The following is an 18,074-nucleotide window of genomic DNA, read 5'->3' as shown; positions in this document are numbered from 1 at the left end:
TCTCCTCTCCTTCTCTCTCCTCCTCACCCACTCCATCCCCACTTTCTCCCCATCCTCCCCCTCTCCTTCTCTCCTCCTCACCCACTCCATCCCCACTTTCTCCCCCATCCTCTCCTCTCCCTTCTCTCCTCCCTCACCCACTCCATCCCCACTTTCTCCCTCCATCCCTCTCTCCTCCTTCTCTCCTCCTCACCCATCCATCCCCACTCTCCCTCCAGCCTCTCCCTCCTTCTCTCCTCCTCACCCACTCCATCCCCACTTTCTCCTCCAGCCTCTCCTCTCCTTCTCTCCCTCCTCACCCACTCCATCCCCACTTTCTCCCTCCTCCCTCTCTTCCTCCAGCTTCCTCCATCCTCTCCTCTCCTTCTCTCCTCCTCACCCACTCCATCCCCACGTTTCCTCTTCCTCTTCCTCCTTTTCCTCTTCCTCGGCTCCCCCACAATAAAACAAGAACAAGGCAACAGTAAACATGTCCCCCACCTATCGATGCAGCACCCCACTTGGGCCGATCACTGTCATCAAAATCAGGCCAGTGGTGTCGGAGATATCACGTGGGTTAGCCAGACTTGTATCCCTGAGCATGTGTGCCAAATTTCATCACTCTGAGTCCAACAGATCAAGAGATATAAACATGTGCCCGTTAATAGAGCCGCACACCGTCTGGTCGATAGGAATGTTCTCTCGTGGTCTTGACAGTGTTTGCAAAACATCTGCACCAAAGTTTGTTACAATACTGACTGATTTATATGCATTTATGTGCTAGACCAACGCCAGGTGAACGTGTTATTGGTCAATAATGTTGTTTTAGGTACTAGTCATTAGAGAATACTGCGTTGAGAGACCTTTGTCCATAGATGCCACATATCAAGTTTCGTCCAGACCGGTGCCAGAAGAGTAGCGAATTGAAAGTATTTTTAACCAAATTCAAAATGGCGAAATCCATCATGGCGGACCTTATGGGTAATGAGGCAAATGTGTTCCTTGTGAGAGAGGGACCGACATATGAATCACATGACTTTAGGGTCAAAGTTTGTTCTTGTTTATAGCGCCACCATCTGGCCAATCGGGCGTCATTTTCGTAAACGCCGGATCTCTATGGCAAGACGCATCGTTCCACCCCATGTTTCATAAAAATCGTCTGCCCAGTGCTGTCTGAGGTATCGCATGCCGACTAATGTATGAATGCACCAACGCACTAACGGACGGTAGAGACAGATCCACAGTCCCCTTCCCAATCCTATCGTGGGGTGACAAAAATACACATGGTAACGCAAGAGGATTAATGTATACAAGAATGTAATAGATCAATGTGGAGCTATATACAGGGAGTACCAGTACCAGATCAATGTGGAGCTATATACAGGGAGTACCAGTACCAGATCAATGTGGAGCTATATACAGGGAGTACCAGTACCAGATCAATGTGGAGCTATATACAGGAAGTACCAGTACCAGATCAATGTGGAGCTATATACAGGGAGTACCAGTACCAGATCAATGTGGAGCTATATACAGGGAGAACCAGATCAATGTGGAGCTATATACAGGGAGTACCAGTACCAGATCAATGTGGGAGCTATATACAGGGAGTACCAGTACCAGATCAATGTGGAGCTATATACAGGGAAGTACCAGTACCAGATCAATGTGGAGCTATATACAGGGAGTACCAGTACCAGATCAATGTGGAGCTATATACAGGGAGAACCAGATCAATGTGGGAGCTATATACAGGGAGTACCAGTACCAGATCAATGTGGAGCTAGTATACAGGAAGTACCAGATCAATGTGGAGCTATATACAGGGAGTACCAGTACCAGATCAATGTGGAGCTATATACAGGGAGTACCAGTACCAGATCAATGTGGAGCTATATACAGGAAGTACCAGTATCAGATCAATGTGGGAGCTATATACAGGGGAGTACCAGTACCAGATCAATGTGGAGCTATATACAGGAAGTACCAGTACCAGATCAATGTGTAGCTATATACAGGAAGTACCAGATCAATGTGTAGCTATATACAGGAAGTACCAGATCAATGTGTAGCTATATACAGGGAGTACCAGTACCAGATCAATGTGTAGCTATATACAGGAAGTACCAGATCAATGTGTAGCTATATACAGGAAGTACCAGATCAATGTGGAGCTATATACAGGGAGTACCAGTACCAGATCAATGTGTAGCTATATACAGGGAGTACCAGTACCAGATCAATGTGGAGCTATATACAGGGAGTACCAAGTACCAGATCAATGTGGAGCTATATACAGGAGTACCAGTACCAGATCAATGTGTAGCTATATACAGGAAGTACCAGTACCAGATCAGTGTGGAGCTATATACAGGAGAGTACCAGTACCAGATCAATGTGTAGCTATATACAGGGAGTACCAGTACCAGATCAATGTGGAGCTATATACAGGGGTACAGTACCAGATCAATGTGGAGCTATATACAGGGAGTACCAGTACCAGGTCAATGTGGAGCTATATACAGAAGTACCAGTACCAGATCAATGTGGAGCTATATACAGGAATACCAGATCAAGTGTAAGCTATATACAGGAAAGTACCAGATCAATGTGTAGCTATATACAGGAGTACCAGTACCAGATCAATGTGGAGCTATAGTACAGGAATACCAGATCAATGTGTAGCTATATACAGGAAGTACCAGATCAATGTGTAGCTATATACAGGAAGTACCAGATCAATGTGGAGCTATATACAGGAAGTACCAGTACCAGATCAATGTGGAGCTATATACAGGGAGTACTCAGTACCAGATCAATGTGGAGCTATATACAGGGAGTACCAGTACCAGATCAATGTGGAGCTATATACAGGGAGTACCCAGTACCAGATCAATGTATAGCTATATACAGGAAGTACCAGATCAATGTGGAGCTATATACAGGGAGTACCAGTACCAGATCAATGTGGAGCTATATACAGGAAGTACCAGATCAATGTGGAGCTATATACAGGGAGTACCAGATCAATGTGGTACTTCCTCCTCTCTTCCTCCTCCTCCCTCCATCCTGTCTTCCTCCTCTCATCTACCACATCCTCCACTCCCTCCCTCTCTCCACTCCCTCCCTCTCTCCCTCCTTCTCTCCACTCCCTCCCTCCACTCCCTCCCTCTCTCCACTCCCTCCCTCCCTCCCTCCGTCCGTCTCACCATCCGTCCACTCCTTGTTTCTGGAGTTCTGAGATGCCGAAGGACAGCGCTCCCATGAAGTCGTTCCTGCTGGTCATATCCCAGTCCCAGATCTCCACCGACAGACGACGGTCCTTATCAGCATCCTTCAGGGGACTATAGACCAGGGAGGAGAGGGGAAGGGAGAGGGGAGGGAGGGAGGAGGGAGGGAGAAGGAGAGGGGGAGGGAGGGAGAAGAAGAGGGGGAGGAGGGAGGGAGAAGGGAGGGGGAGGGAGGGAGGGAGAGGGAGAGGGGGAGGGAGGGAGAAGGAGAGAGGAGGGAGAGTAGGAGAAAGGGAGGAGGGAGAAGGAGAGGGGGAGGGAGAGGGAGAGGGGGAGGGAGGGAGAAGGAGAGGGGCGAAGGAGGGAGAAGGAGAGGGGGAGGGAGGGAGGGAGAAGGGAGAGGGGGGAGAATGGAGAGGGAGAGGGAGGGAGGGGGGCAGAGAAACACTCATTGGTCATTAATTATTTAACAAAGTGTAGAACTGTCTCTCTGAAGTTGAAGGTCTTTGTTGTAACAAAGATCCACCTTTAAGTTACAGAAATCTTACAATGTGAAGGGTTTCATAACTCTTTAACAAAGGTGTTATAAGTTCAGAAGCTCTTTTTTAACCAAGATAGTGTAAAGAGTGGTGCCAACTGAATTTATACAATTTGAACGTTTGGTCCCAGGTGGGGTTGAGGTTGCACTTGACGGTCTTGGTCTTCTGCTTGGTGTCACTCTTGGGGTCGGGGATGAGTTTGAGCTTCACTACGGGAGGTCAGACAGACCATTAGGGTCCATAGGCACCAGGTTACAAGCATCATGGACTGGAGAGAGAGGAGAGGAGGAGAGAGGAGGGGAGGAGGGGGGAAAGGACGAGGAGGGTAGAAGGAGGAGGAGGAGGGAGAGAGGGGAGAGAGGGAGGATAGGAGGAGGGGGAGGGGGAGGAGAGGAGGGGGAGGAGGGGAGAGAGGGAGGATAGGAGGAGGGAGAGGAGGAGGAGGGAGAGAGAGAGAGGAGGAGGGAGAGAGAGAGAGGAGGAGGGAGAGAGAGAGAGGAGGAGGGAGAAGGACGAGGAGGGAGAGAGAGAGGGAGGAGAGGAGGAGGGAGAGGAAGGAGAGGGAGGAGGGAGAGAGAGAGAGAGGAGGGAGAGAGAGGATAGAGACAATAGGTTAGGAGCCTCCTGGACTAGAGAGAGGAGATTAGCTGAATCAGGTGTGTTAGTGTTGGGCCAGAGCAAAACCCTGCACTCCCAGGAGGGTTGACCAGACCTGATGTAAGGAGGTCAGGGTTGGACCAGACCTGATGTAAGGAGGTCAGGGTTGACCAGACCAGTATGTGAGAAATAAAATGTAATTTCATTTCATTTGACCATTTCATTGATTATTTAGCAGTCTGGCTATTTAGCAGTCCTAAGGCTTGGGGGGTGGAAGCTGTCTCGGAGCCTGTTGGTCCAAGAGTAGCTTTGAGGATCTGAGGGCCAAATTTGTTCAGCCTCCTGCCGTGCCCTCTTCACGATTGTACGAGTGTGCGTGGACCATGTTTAACTAGGCCTTTCGCCTTTTGGTAGGCCGTCACATTGTAAATAAGAATTTGTTCATAACTGACTTGCCTATTGAAATAAAGGTTAAATAAAAATAAAAAATAAAAATAAAAAATGTTATGTCCTTAGTGATATGGTTGCCAAGGAGCTCTCGACCTGTTCCACTACAGCCCCATCGATGAGAATGGGGGTGTGCTCGGTCCTCCTTTTCCTGTAGTCCACCATCATCTCCTTTGTCTTGATCACGTTGAGGGAGAGGTTGTTGTCCTGGCACCACACGGCCAGGTCTCTGACCTCCCTCCCTATAGGCAGTCTCATCGTTGTCGGTGATCAGGGCCTACCACTGTTGTGTCGTCAGCAAAACTAAATGAAGGTGTTGGAGTCGTGCCTGGCCATGCAGTCATGGGTGAACAGGAGTACAGGAGGGGACTGAGCACGCACCCTGAGGCCGTGTTGAGGATCAGCGTGGCGGTTGTGTTGTTACATGTCCTTATGCGTCCCGTCAGGAAGTCCAGGATCCAGTTGCAGAGGGAGGTGTTTAGTCCCAGGGTCCTTAGCTTAGTGATGAGCTTTGAGGGCTCTATGGTGTTGAACGCTGAGCTGTAGTCAATGAATAGCATTCTCACGTAGGTGTTCCTCTGTCCAGGTGGGAAAGGGCAGTGTGGGAGTGCAATAGAGATTACACGTCATCTGTGGATCTGTTGGGCGGTTGCAAATTGGAGTGGGTCTAGGGTTTCTGGGATGATGGTGTTGATGTGAGCCATGACCAGCCTTTCAAAAACACTTCATGGCTACCGATGTGAGTGCTACAGGTCGGTAGTCATTTAGACAGGTTATCTTAGAGTCCTTGGGCACAGGGACTATGGTGGTCTGCTTGAAACATGTTGGGATTACAGACTGGGACAAGGAGAGGTTTAACATGTCTGTGAAGACCCTTGCCACACACACACACACAGACACACACACACAGACACACAGACACAAACATGAACACACACACACACACACAGAGACACACACAGACACACAGACACACACACACACACACAAAGACACAGATAGACACAGACACAGACACACAGACACACACACACAGACAGACACACGAACACACACACAGACACGCACACACAGACACACGAACACACACACACACACACACACGAACACACACACACACACAAACATGAACACACACACACACACACACAGACACACACAGACACACAGACACACACACACACACAAAGACACAGATAGACACAGACACAGACACACAGACACACACACACACACACAAAGACACAGACAGACACAGACAGACACAGACACACACACACACACACACACACACACACACACACAGACACACACACACACACACAGACACAGACACACACACACACGACACAGACACACACACACAGACACAGACACACACACACAGACAGGACACATGTGACACACACACACACACACACACACACACACACACACACACACACACACAGACACACAAAACACACACACACACACACACACACAGACACAGACACAGACACAGACACACAGACAGACAGACAGACACAGACAGACACACACACACACACACACACAGACACACACACACACACACACACACACACAGACACAGACAGCAGACACAGACACACACACACACACACACACACACACACACACACACACACACACACACACACACACACACAGACACATACACACACACAGACAGACACAGACACACACACACACACACAGACACAACAGCACACACAGACAGACACAACAGACACACACACACACACACACACACACACACAGACACACACACACACACACACACACACACACACACACACACACACAGACAGACACAGACACACACACACACACACACACACACACACACACACACACACACACACAGACACAGACACACACACACAAGACACACACACAGCACACACACACAGACACACAGAGGAGAGGAAAGCACTTTATGTTAACAGTAACACAGGACTAACAGCTAATAACATGTTAATAATGAATGTTGACAATGTGTCAGTGTGTGTGTGTGTGTGTGTGTGTGTGTGTGTGTGTGTGTGTCTGTGGTTGTGTGTGTGTGTGTGGTAGTGTGTGTCTCTGTGTGTGTTGTGTGTTGTGTGTGTGTGTCAGTGTGTGTGTGTGTGTGTGTGTGTGTGTGTGTGTGTGTTAATATGGTAGCTGATATGTGTTAGTGCTGTAGACACGGCAGACTGAGAGTAGAATAGGCTGGCTGGGGACACACCACTAAATGGACCACCATAACACACACTACCACACACACACACACACAGACACACACACACACACACACACACACACACACACACACACACACACACACACACACACACACACACACACACACACACACACACACTACCACACACACACACATACTACCACACACACCACACACACTACCACACACACTACCACACACACTACCACACACACACACACACACTACCACACACACTACCACACACACACACACACACACACACACACACACTACCACACACACACACTACCACACACACACACACACACACACACACACACACACACACACACACACACACACTACCACACACACACACACACACACACACACACACACACTACCACAGCTTTAAATGGACCAACATCATTGAAGATGCCATGCACCAGCATGTTCCTGTATAGCTCCAACTGGCCATCCATCCCATCTCCATCTCTACACTGCATTATGGGGGCCAGCATGTTCTTCACAAAATCTACATCCACATCTACATGAGTAAGGGTGCGTCCCAAACGCCATGAGTAAGGGTACGTCCCAAACGGCGTGAGTAAGGGTACGTCCCAAACGCCATGAGTAAGGGTACGTCCCAAACGGCGTGAGTAAGGGTACGTCCCAAACGGCGTGAGTAAGGGTACGTCCCAAACGCCATGAGTAAGGGTACGTCCCAAACGCCATGAGTAAGGGTACGTCCCAAACGGCGTGAGTAAGGGTACGTCCCAAACGGCGTGAGTAAGGGTACGTCCCAAACGGCGTGAGTAAGGGTACGCCTGAAACGGGCGTGAGTAAAAGGGTACGCCCCAAACGGCGTGAGTAAGGGCGTCCCAAACGCCATGAGTAAGGGTACGTCCCAAACGGCGTGAGTAAGGGTACGTCCCAAACGCCGCATGTAAGGGTACGTCCCAAACGGCGTGAGTAAGGGTACGTCCCAAACGGCGTGAGTAAGGGTACGTCCCAAACGGCGTGAGTAAGGGTACGTCCCAAACGGCGTGAGTAAGGGTACGTCCCAAACGGCGTGAGTAAGGGTGCGTCCCAAACGGCGTGAGTAAGGGTGCGTCCCAAACGGCGTGAGTAAGGGTGCGTCCCAAACGGCGTGAGTAAGGGTACGTCCCAAACGGCGTGAGTAAGGGTACGTCCCAAACGCCGTGAGTAAGGGTACGTCCCAAACGGCGTGAGTAAGGGTACGTCCCAAACGCCGTGAGTAAGGGTACGTCCCAAGCCCGTGAGTAAGGGTACGTTCCCAAACGGCGTGAGTACGTGCGCCCCAAACGGCGTGAGTAAGGGTACGCCCCAAACGCCGCGTGAGTAAGGGTACGTCCCAAACGGGCGTGAGTAAGGGTGCGTCCCAAACGGGCGTGAGTGAGGGTACGTCCCAAACGCGTGAGTAAGGGTGCGGTCCCCAAACGCGTGAAGGGTGGGTACGTCCCAAACGGGCGTGAGTAAGGGTACGTCCCAAACGGCGTGAGTGGCGGTACGTCCCCAAACGGCGTGAGTAAGGTGCGTCCCAAACGGGCGTGAGTAAGGTCGTCCCAAACGGCGTGAGTAGGGTCACGTCCCAAACGGGCGTGAGTAAGGGTACGTCCCAAACGGCGTGAGTGGGTACGTCCAAACGGCGGTGAGTAAGGGTCGTCCCAAACGGGCGTGAGTAAGGGTACGTCCCAAACGGGCGTGAGTAAGGTGCACGCCCCAAACGGGCGTGAGTAAGTGGTACGTCCCAAACGGCGCGGGAGTAAGGGTAACAGCGCCCCAAACGGCGTGAGTAAGGGTGCGTCCCAAACGGCGTGAGGCAAATACGTCCTCAAACGGCGTGAGTAAAGTGCGCGCCCCAAACGGGCGTGAGTAAGGGTCGTCCCCAACGGTGAGTAAGGGTAGCGTCCCAAACGCCACCTATTCCCTATATAATGCACGGATGTATTCATCAGGGCACACCGTAACTAAATGGTTTCTGCAACATAGAAACGTTTGGCAAAAAGAAAACAAGAGTTTGTTATTGGACAAGATCAGGTAATCATCCAATCCCGTTTTTTTTGGGTCGGTGTTCTTCAGTTTGGGTGTCAAGTGAATTACATTTACCATTTTAGTCATTTAGCAGACGCTCTTATCCAGAGCGACTTACAGTTAGTGCGTGCATACATATTTTTTTTAATACTGGCCCCCCGCGGGAATTGAACCCACAACCCTGGCGTTGCAAACGCCATGCTCTACCAACATCCCTGCTGGCCATTCCCTCCCCTGGACAACGCTAGGCCAATTGTGCACCGCCCCAGGGTCTCCCGGTCGGCTACGACAGAGCCTGGATTCGAACCAGGATCTCTAGTGGCACAGCTAGCACTGCGATGCAGCGCCTTAGACCACTGCGCCACTCGGGAGGGTATATGAACATGACCCGGTTCTTTATCCAACAGAAAGAGATTATTCCACCGGTCATTCTGACAGCAGTGTTACTACAGATGTAGGATCTTAATTTGATCACCCTGTTGCAGGAGATCTGGAGGACATTTTAAAAGTGTAGTGCATTTGAGGTTTAAAAAGGCTTCTGAAGTTTGGAATTTCCACTTTGAAATTTCAGACTTGATTTACCGTGTATCAACCTCTACAAAAACATTTAAATTAATTACAATCCACATAATAATTCCCATTTCCTGTTGCTGCAGGATTATTTTTCCTGCTGTAGCAAACTGGCTCAAATTAAGCTCCTGCATCTGTACATGTTCTACTCTGTTTGAACAAGCTGATGACGGTACCACACTGCCCCCTGTGGACAGAACACAGTCGTTTCTAGATTCAAGTTTTAATGTCACATGCACACACTACAGTGAAATACCTTTCTTTCTTTCTAACTCAAAACCCAACAATGCAATAATCAATAATAATGTAATACTAGAAAAAAACACATGAGAAAAAAAGAAGAAATATGAAGAACACAGTAAGTAAGTAAGATACTATATACAGGGTCAGTTCAATACCATACTATATACAGGGTCAGTTCAATACCATACTATATACAGGGTCAGTTCAATACCATACTATATACAGGGTCAGTTCAATACCATACTATAAACAGGGTCAGTTCAATACCATACTATATACGGGTCAGTTCCAATACCATACTATATACAGGGTCAGTTCAATACCATACTATATACAGGGTCAGTTCAATACCATACTATATACAGGGTCAGTTCCATACCATACTATATACAGGGTCAGTTCAATACCATACTATATACAGGGTCAGTTCAATACCATACTATATACAGGGTCAGTCCAATACCATACTATATACAGGGTCAGTTCAATACCATACTATATACAGGGTCAGTTCAATACCATACTATATACAGGGTCAGTTCAATACCATACTATATACAGGGTCAGTTCAATACCATACTATATACAGGGTCAGTTCAATACCATACTATATACAGGGTCAGTTCAATAACATACTATATACAGGGTCAGTTCAATACCATACTATATACAGGGTCAGTTCAATACCATACTATATACAGGGTCAGTTCCAATACCATACTATACAGGGTCAGTTCCAATACCATACTATATACAGGGTCAGTTTCAATACCATACTATATACAGGGTCAGTTCAATACCATACTATATACAGGTTCAGTTCAATACCATACTATATACAGGGTCAGTTCCAATACCATACTATATACAAGGTCAGTTCAATACCATACTATATACAGGGTCAGTTCAATACCATACTATATACAGGGTCAGTTCAACACCATACTATATACAGGGTCAGTTCAATACCATACTATATACAGGGTCAGTTCCAATACCATACTATATACAGGGTCAGTTCAATATCATACTATATACAGGGTCAGTTCAATACCATACTATATACAGGGTCAGTTCCAATACATACTATATACAGGGTCAGTTCAATACCATACTATATACAGGGTCAGTTCAATACCATACTATAAACAGGGTCAGTTCAATACCATACTATATACAGGGTCAGTTCCAATACCATACTATATACAGGGTCAGTTCAATACCATACTATATACAGGGTCAGTTCAATACCATACTATATACAGGGTCAGTTCCATACCATACTATATACAGGGTCAGTTCAATACCATACTATATACAGGGTCAGTTCAATACCATACTATATACAGGGTCAGTCCAATACCATACTATACAGGGTCAGTTCAATACCATACTATATACAGGGTCAGTTCAATACCATACTATATACAGGGTCAGTTCAATACCATACTATATACAGGGTCAGTTCAATACCATACTATATACAGGGTCAGTTCAATACCATACTATATACAGGGTCAGTTCAATAACATACTATATACAGGGTCAGTTCAATACCATACTATATACAGGGTCAGTTCAATACCATACTATATACAGGGGTCAGTTCCAATACCATACTATATACAGGGTCAGTTCCAATACCATACTATATACAGGGTCAGTTCAATACCATACTATATACAGGGTCAGTTCAATACCATACTATATACAGGGTCAGTTCAATACCATACTATATACAGGGTCAGTTCCAATACCATACTATATACAGGGTCAGTTCAATACCATACTATATACAGGGTCAGTTCAATACCTACTATAACAGGGTCAGTTCAACACCATACTATATACAGGGTCAGTTCAATACCATACTATATACAGGGTCAGTTCCAATACCATACATATACAGGGTCAGTCCAATACCATACTATATACAGGGTCAGTTCAATACCATACTATATACAGGGTCAGTTCAATACCATACTATATACAGGGTCAGTTCAATACCATACTATATACAGGGTCAGTTCCAATACAATACTATATACAGGGTCAGTTCAATACCGTACTATATACAGGGTCAGTTCAATACCATACTATATACAGGGTCAGTTCAATACCATACTATATACAGGGTCAGTTCCAATACCATACTATATACAGGGTCAGTTCAATACCATACTATATACAGGGTCAGTTCAATACCATACTATATACAGGGTCAGTTCCAATACCATACTATATACAGGGTCAGTTCAATACCATACTATATACAGGGTGAGTTCCAATACCATACTATATACAGGGTCAGTTCAATACCATACTATATACAGGGTCAGTTCAATACCATACTATATACAGGGTCAGTTCAATACCATACTATATACAGGGTCAGTTCAATACCATACTATATACAGGGTCAGTTCAATACCGTACTATATACAGGGTCAGTTCAATACCATACTATACAGGGTCAGTTCCATACCATACTATATACAGGGTCAGTTCCAATACCATACTTTATACAGGGTCAGTTCCATACCATACTATATACAGGGTCAGTTCAATACCATACTATATACAGGGTCAGTTCCATCACCATACTATATACAGGGTCAGTTCAATACCATACTATATACAGGGTCAGTTCAATACCATACTATATACAGGGTCAGTTCAATACCATACTATATACAGGGTCAGTTCAATACCATACTTTATATACAGGGTCAGTTCAATACCATACTATATACAGGGTCAGTTCAATACCATACTATATACAGGGTCAGTTCAATACCATACTATATACAGGGTCAGTTCAATACCATACTATATACAGGGTCAGTTCAATACCATACTATATACAGGGTCAGTTCCAATACCATACTATATACAGGGTCAGTTCAATACCATACTATATACAGGGTCAGTTCAATACCATACTATAAACAGGGTCAGTTCAATACCATACTATATACAGGGTCAGTTCAATACCATACTATATACAGGGTCAGTTCAATACCATACTATATACAGGGTCAGTTCAATACCATACTATATACAGGGTCAGTTCCATACCATACTATATACAGGGTCAGTTCAATACCATACTATATACAGGGTCAGTTCAATACCATACTATATACAGGGTCAGTCCAATACCATACTATATACAGGGTCAGTTCAATACCATACTATATACAGGGTCAGTTCAATACCATACTATATACAGGGTCAGTTCAATACCATACTATATACAGGGTCAGTTCAATACCATACTATATACAGGGTCAGTTCAATACCATACTATATACAGGGTCAGTTCAATAACATACTATATACAGGGTCAGTTCAATACCATACTATATACAGGGTCAGTTCAATACCATACTATATACAGGGTCAGTTCCAATACCATACTATATACAGGGTCAGTTCCAATACCATACTATATACAGGGTCAGTTCAATACCATACTATATACAGGGGTCAGTTCAATACCATACTATATACAGGGTCAGTTCAATACCATACTATATACAGGGTCAGTTCCAATACCATACTATATACAGGGTCAGTTCAATACCATACTATATACAGGGTCAGTTCAATACCATACTATATACAGGGTCAGTTCAACACCATACTATATACAGGGTCAGTTCAATACCATACTTACAGGGTCAGTTCCAATACCATACTATATACAGGGTCAGTCCAATACCATACTATATACAGGGTCAGTTCAATACCATACTATATACAGGGTCAGTTCAATACCATACTATATACAGGGTCAGTTCAATACCATACTATATACAGGGTCAGTTCCAATACAATACTATATACAGGGTCAGTTCAATACCATACTATATACAGGGTCAGTTCAATACCATACTATATACAGGGTCAGTTCAATACCATACTATATACAGGGTCAGTTCCAATACCATACTATATACAGGGTCAGTTCAATACCATACTATATACAGGGTCAGTTCAATACCATACTATATACAGGGTCAGTTCCAATACCATACTATACAGGGTCAGTTCAATACCATACTATATACAGGGTGAGTTCCAATACCATACTATATACAGGGTCAGTTCAATACCATACTATATACAGGGTCAGTTCAATACCATACTATATACAGGGTCAGTTCAATACCATACTATATACAGGGTCAGTTCAATACCATACTATATACAGGGTCAGTTCAATACCGTACTATATACAGGGTCAGTTCAATACCATACTATATACAGGGTCAGTTCCATACCATACTATATACAGGGTCAGTTCCAATACCATACTATATACAGGGTCAGTTCCATACCATACTATATACAGGGTCAGTTCAATACCATACTATATACAGGGTCAGTTCCATACCATACTATATACAGGGTCAGTTCAATACCATACTATATACAGGGTCAGTTCAATACCATACTATATACAGGGTCAGTTCAATACCATACTATATACAGGGTCAGTTCAATACCATACTATATACAGGGTCAGTTCAATAACATACTATATACAGGGTCAGTTCAATACCATACTATATACAGGGTCAGTTCCAATACCATACTATATACAGGGTCAGTTCAATACCATACTATATACAGGGTCAGTTCAATACCGTACTATATACAGGGTCAGTTCAATACCATACTATATACAGGGTCAGTTCAATACCATACTATATACAGGGTCAGTTCAATACCATACTATATACAGGGTCAGTTCAATACCATACTATATACAGGGTCAGTTCCAATACCATACTATATACAGGGCCTTGTGGGTAGCCCGGAAATCGGGGTGGGAATTACAGAGAGAGCCCAGGGCAGATGAGTCGAAGTTGTAGCCGGAATTGGGGAAAGTAACTGCCGATCTGATGTTCAAGAGTTCTTGTCGGTTGTAAGAAATAACGTATACGGATACGTTTAGAGAAAATAAAGTACAAATAAACGACAAAATAATCCCCCCCAAAAAATAGTCAAGTTGGGTCGGCGCAAAACGCTGGCCATCCAGTACAGGCGCCGTCTTATCATCACCCACTGCCTGACCCAACCCTTTTCTACAGACTGAATGAATGAGACGCACCGTTCCTAATGAAACCCTTGACTCAACCCCTAGAGGCGCAATATATATATATATTATATATTAGTACGGTTGGGATGACAACAGTATCACAATATTGAAAACACCAAGCAGGCCAAACTCTCTGATCCTTTAAAAACCTGCTGCATGTAACAAATTGTGTGATTTTAGCTTGGGAAAATACATGTGGTCCTCTGTAGCTCAGCTGGTAGAGCACGGTGCTTGTAACGCCAGGGTAGTGGGTTCGAACCCCGGACCACCCATACACAAAAAATGTATGCACGCATGACTGTAAGTCGCTTTGGATAAAAGCGTCTGCTAAATGGCGTATTATATTCTATTATTATAAATGTGACTCTGGATGACAGCATTGTGATGTTTGTGTCCAACATCAGGGCTGTTTCCCTAAAGAAGTTAAATCTGCTTCGTGTTTTGTTTCCACGCTACGATACTAACAAGTATATGTTAGATAGGTGCACTATTAGAGAGGTGCAATATTAGATAGGTGCACCATCGAGAGCATTCTATCGGGGCTGTATCACCGCCTGGTACAGCAACTGCTCCGTTCAGCAACCGCAGGGCTCTCCAGAGGGTGGAGAGGTCAGCCCAACGCATCACTGGAGGCACACCCGCCTGCCCTCCAGGACGTCTACAGCACCCGGTGTCACAGGAAGGCTAAGAAGATCATCAAGGACCTCAGCCACCCGAGCCACGGCCTGTTCACCCCGCTACCATCTAGAAGATCATCAAGGACCTCAGCCACCCGAGCCACGGCCTGTTCACCCCGCTACCATCTAGAAGATCATCAAGGACCTCAGCCACCCGAGCCACGGCCTGTTCACCCGCTACCATCTAGAAGATCATCAAGGACCTCAGCCACCCGAGCCACGGCCTGTTCACCCGCTACCATCTAGGAGATCATCAAGGACCTCAGCCACCCGAGCCACGGCCTGTTCACCCCGCTACCATCTAGAAGATCATCAAGGACCTCAGCCACCCGAGCCACGGCCTGTTCACCCCGCTACCATCTAGAAGATCATCAAGGACCTCAGCCACCCGAGCCACGGCCTGTTCACCCCGCTACCATCTAGAAGATCATCAAGGACCTCAGCCACCCGAGCCACGGCCTGTTCACCCCGCTACCATCTAGAAGATCATCAAGGACCTCAGCCACCCGAGCCACGGCCTGTTCACCCCCGTACCATCTAGAAGGCGGACACAGTACAGGTGCATCAAAGCTGGGACCAAGAGACTGAAAAACAACTTCTATATCCAGACCATCAGACTTAAATAGTCACCACTAGCCGGCCTCCGTCCAGTACCCTGCCCTGAACTTTAGAGACCGCTGCCCTATGTACATAGAGTCATTGAACACTGGTCACTTTAATAATGTTTACATACGGTTTTACCCTCTTCATATGTATATACTGTATTCTAGTCATGGTTCATCCTATATAACTACTGCTGTACACACCTTTTTCTATTGATATACTGTCCTTATACAGAGGTCCTGTGGTCCTCTGTAGCTCAGCTGGTAGAGCACGGCGCTTGTAACGCCAGGGTAGTGGGTTCGATCCTCGGGACCACCCATTGTAAAAATGTATGCACGCATGACTGTAAGTCGCTTTGGATAAAAGCGTCTGCTAAATGGCATATTTATATTTAAAAGGTCCTGGGTGGCAGGGAGCTCTGACCAAGTGATGTCCGCACCACCCTCTGTAGCACTGATGCGGGTGGAGGGCGGCGGTGCATTTGCAATACCAGGCGGTGATGCAGCCAGTCAAGAAGCTCTCGGTGGTGCAGCCAGTCAAGAAGCTCTCGGTGGTGCAGCCAGTCAAGAAGCTCTCGGTGATGCAGCCAGTCAAGAAGCTCTCGGTGGTGCAGCCAGTCAAGAAGCTCTCGGTGGTGCAGCCAGTCAAGAAGCTCTCGGTGGTGCAGCCGTAGAACTTTCTGAGGGTTTCAGACGATAACGAATGACAGGGTGTAATACAGCCTCTCGGAGTAGTAGTGCTGACCCAGGATCAGTTTAGCTTTTAAGATCACAATGAACATGTTTCCATAGACAGGGAGATCTGATCCCAGATCAGCAATATGTTTCCATAGACAGGGGAGATCTGATCCCAGATCAGCAATATGTTTCCATAGACAGGGGAGATCTGATCCCAGATCAGCAATATGTTTCCATAGACAGGGGAGATCTGATCCCAGATCAGCAATATGTTTCCATAGACAGGGAGATCTGATCCCAGATCAGCAATATGTTTCCATAGACAGGGGAGATCTGATCCCAGATCAGCAATATGTTTCCATAGACAGGGGAGATCTGATCCCAGATCAGCAATATGTTTCCATAGACAGGGAGATCTGATCCCAGATCAGCAATATGTTTCCATAGACAGGGAGATCTGATCCCAGATCAGCAATATGTTTCCATAGACAGGGGAGATCTGATCCCAGATCAGCAATATGTTTCCATAGACAGGGAAGATCTGATCCCAGATCAGCAATATGTTTCCATAGACAGGGGAGATCTGATCCCAGATCAGCAATATGTTTCCATAGACAGGGGAGATCTGATCCCAGATCAGCAATATGTTTCCATAGACAGGGGGAGATCTGATCCCAGATCAGCAATATGTTTCCATAGACAGGGGGAGATCTGATCCCAGATCAGCAATATGTTTCCATAGACAGGGAGATCTGATCCCTAGATCAGCAATATGTTTCCATAGACAGGGGAGATCTGATCCCAGATCAGCAATATGTTTCCATAGACAGGGGAGATCTGATCCCAGATCAGCAATATGTTTCCATAGACAGGGGAGATCTGATCCCAGATCAGCAATATGTTTCCATAGACAGTGGGAGATCTGATCCCAGATCAGCAATATGTTTCCATAGACAGGGGGAGATCTGATCCCAGATCAGCAATATGTTTCCATAGACAGGGGGAGATCTGATCCCAGATCAGCAATATGTTTCCATAGACAGGGGGAGATCTGATCCTAGATCAGTAATATGTTTCCATAGACAGGGAGATCTGATCCCTAGATCAGCAATATGTTTCCATA

At 46.0% G+C, this 18,074-nt stretch overlaps 1 pseudogene; it reads right to left on the bottom strand.

Annotated features, from left to right (window-relative positions):
- LOC121557209 overlaps window positions 1–18,074 on the bottom strand; it is a 61,667-nt pseudogene that overhangs the window by 18,495 nt on the left and 25,098 nt on the right.

The sequence above is a fragment of the Coregonus clupeaformis genome, unplaced genomic scaffold, assembly GCF_020615455.1.
Source record: "Coregonus clupeaformis isolate EN_2021a unplaced genomic scaffold, ASM2061545v1 scaf1801, whole genome shotgun sequence".
Classification (NCBI taxonomy): Eukaryota; Metazoa; Chordata; class Actinopteri; order Salmoniformes; family Salmonidae; genus Coregonus; species Coregonus clupeaformis.
The sequence above is the reverse complement of the archived record's forward strand: the minus strand, read 5'-3'. Positions and strand labels throughout refer to the sequence as shown.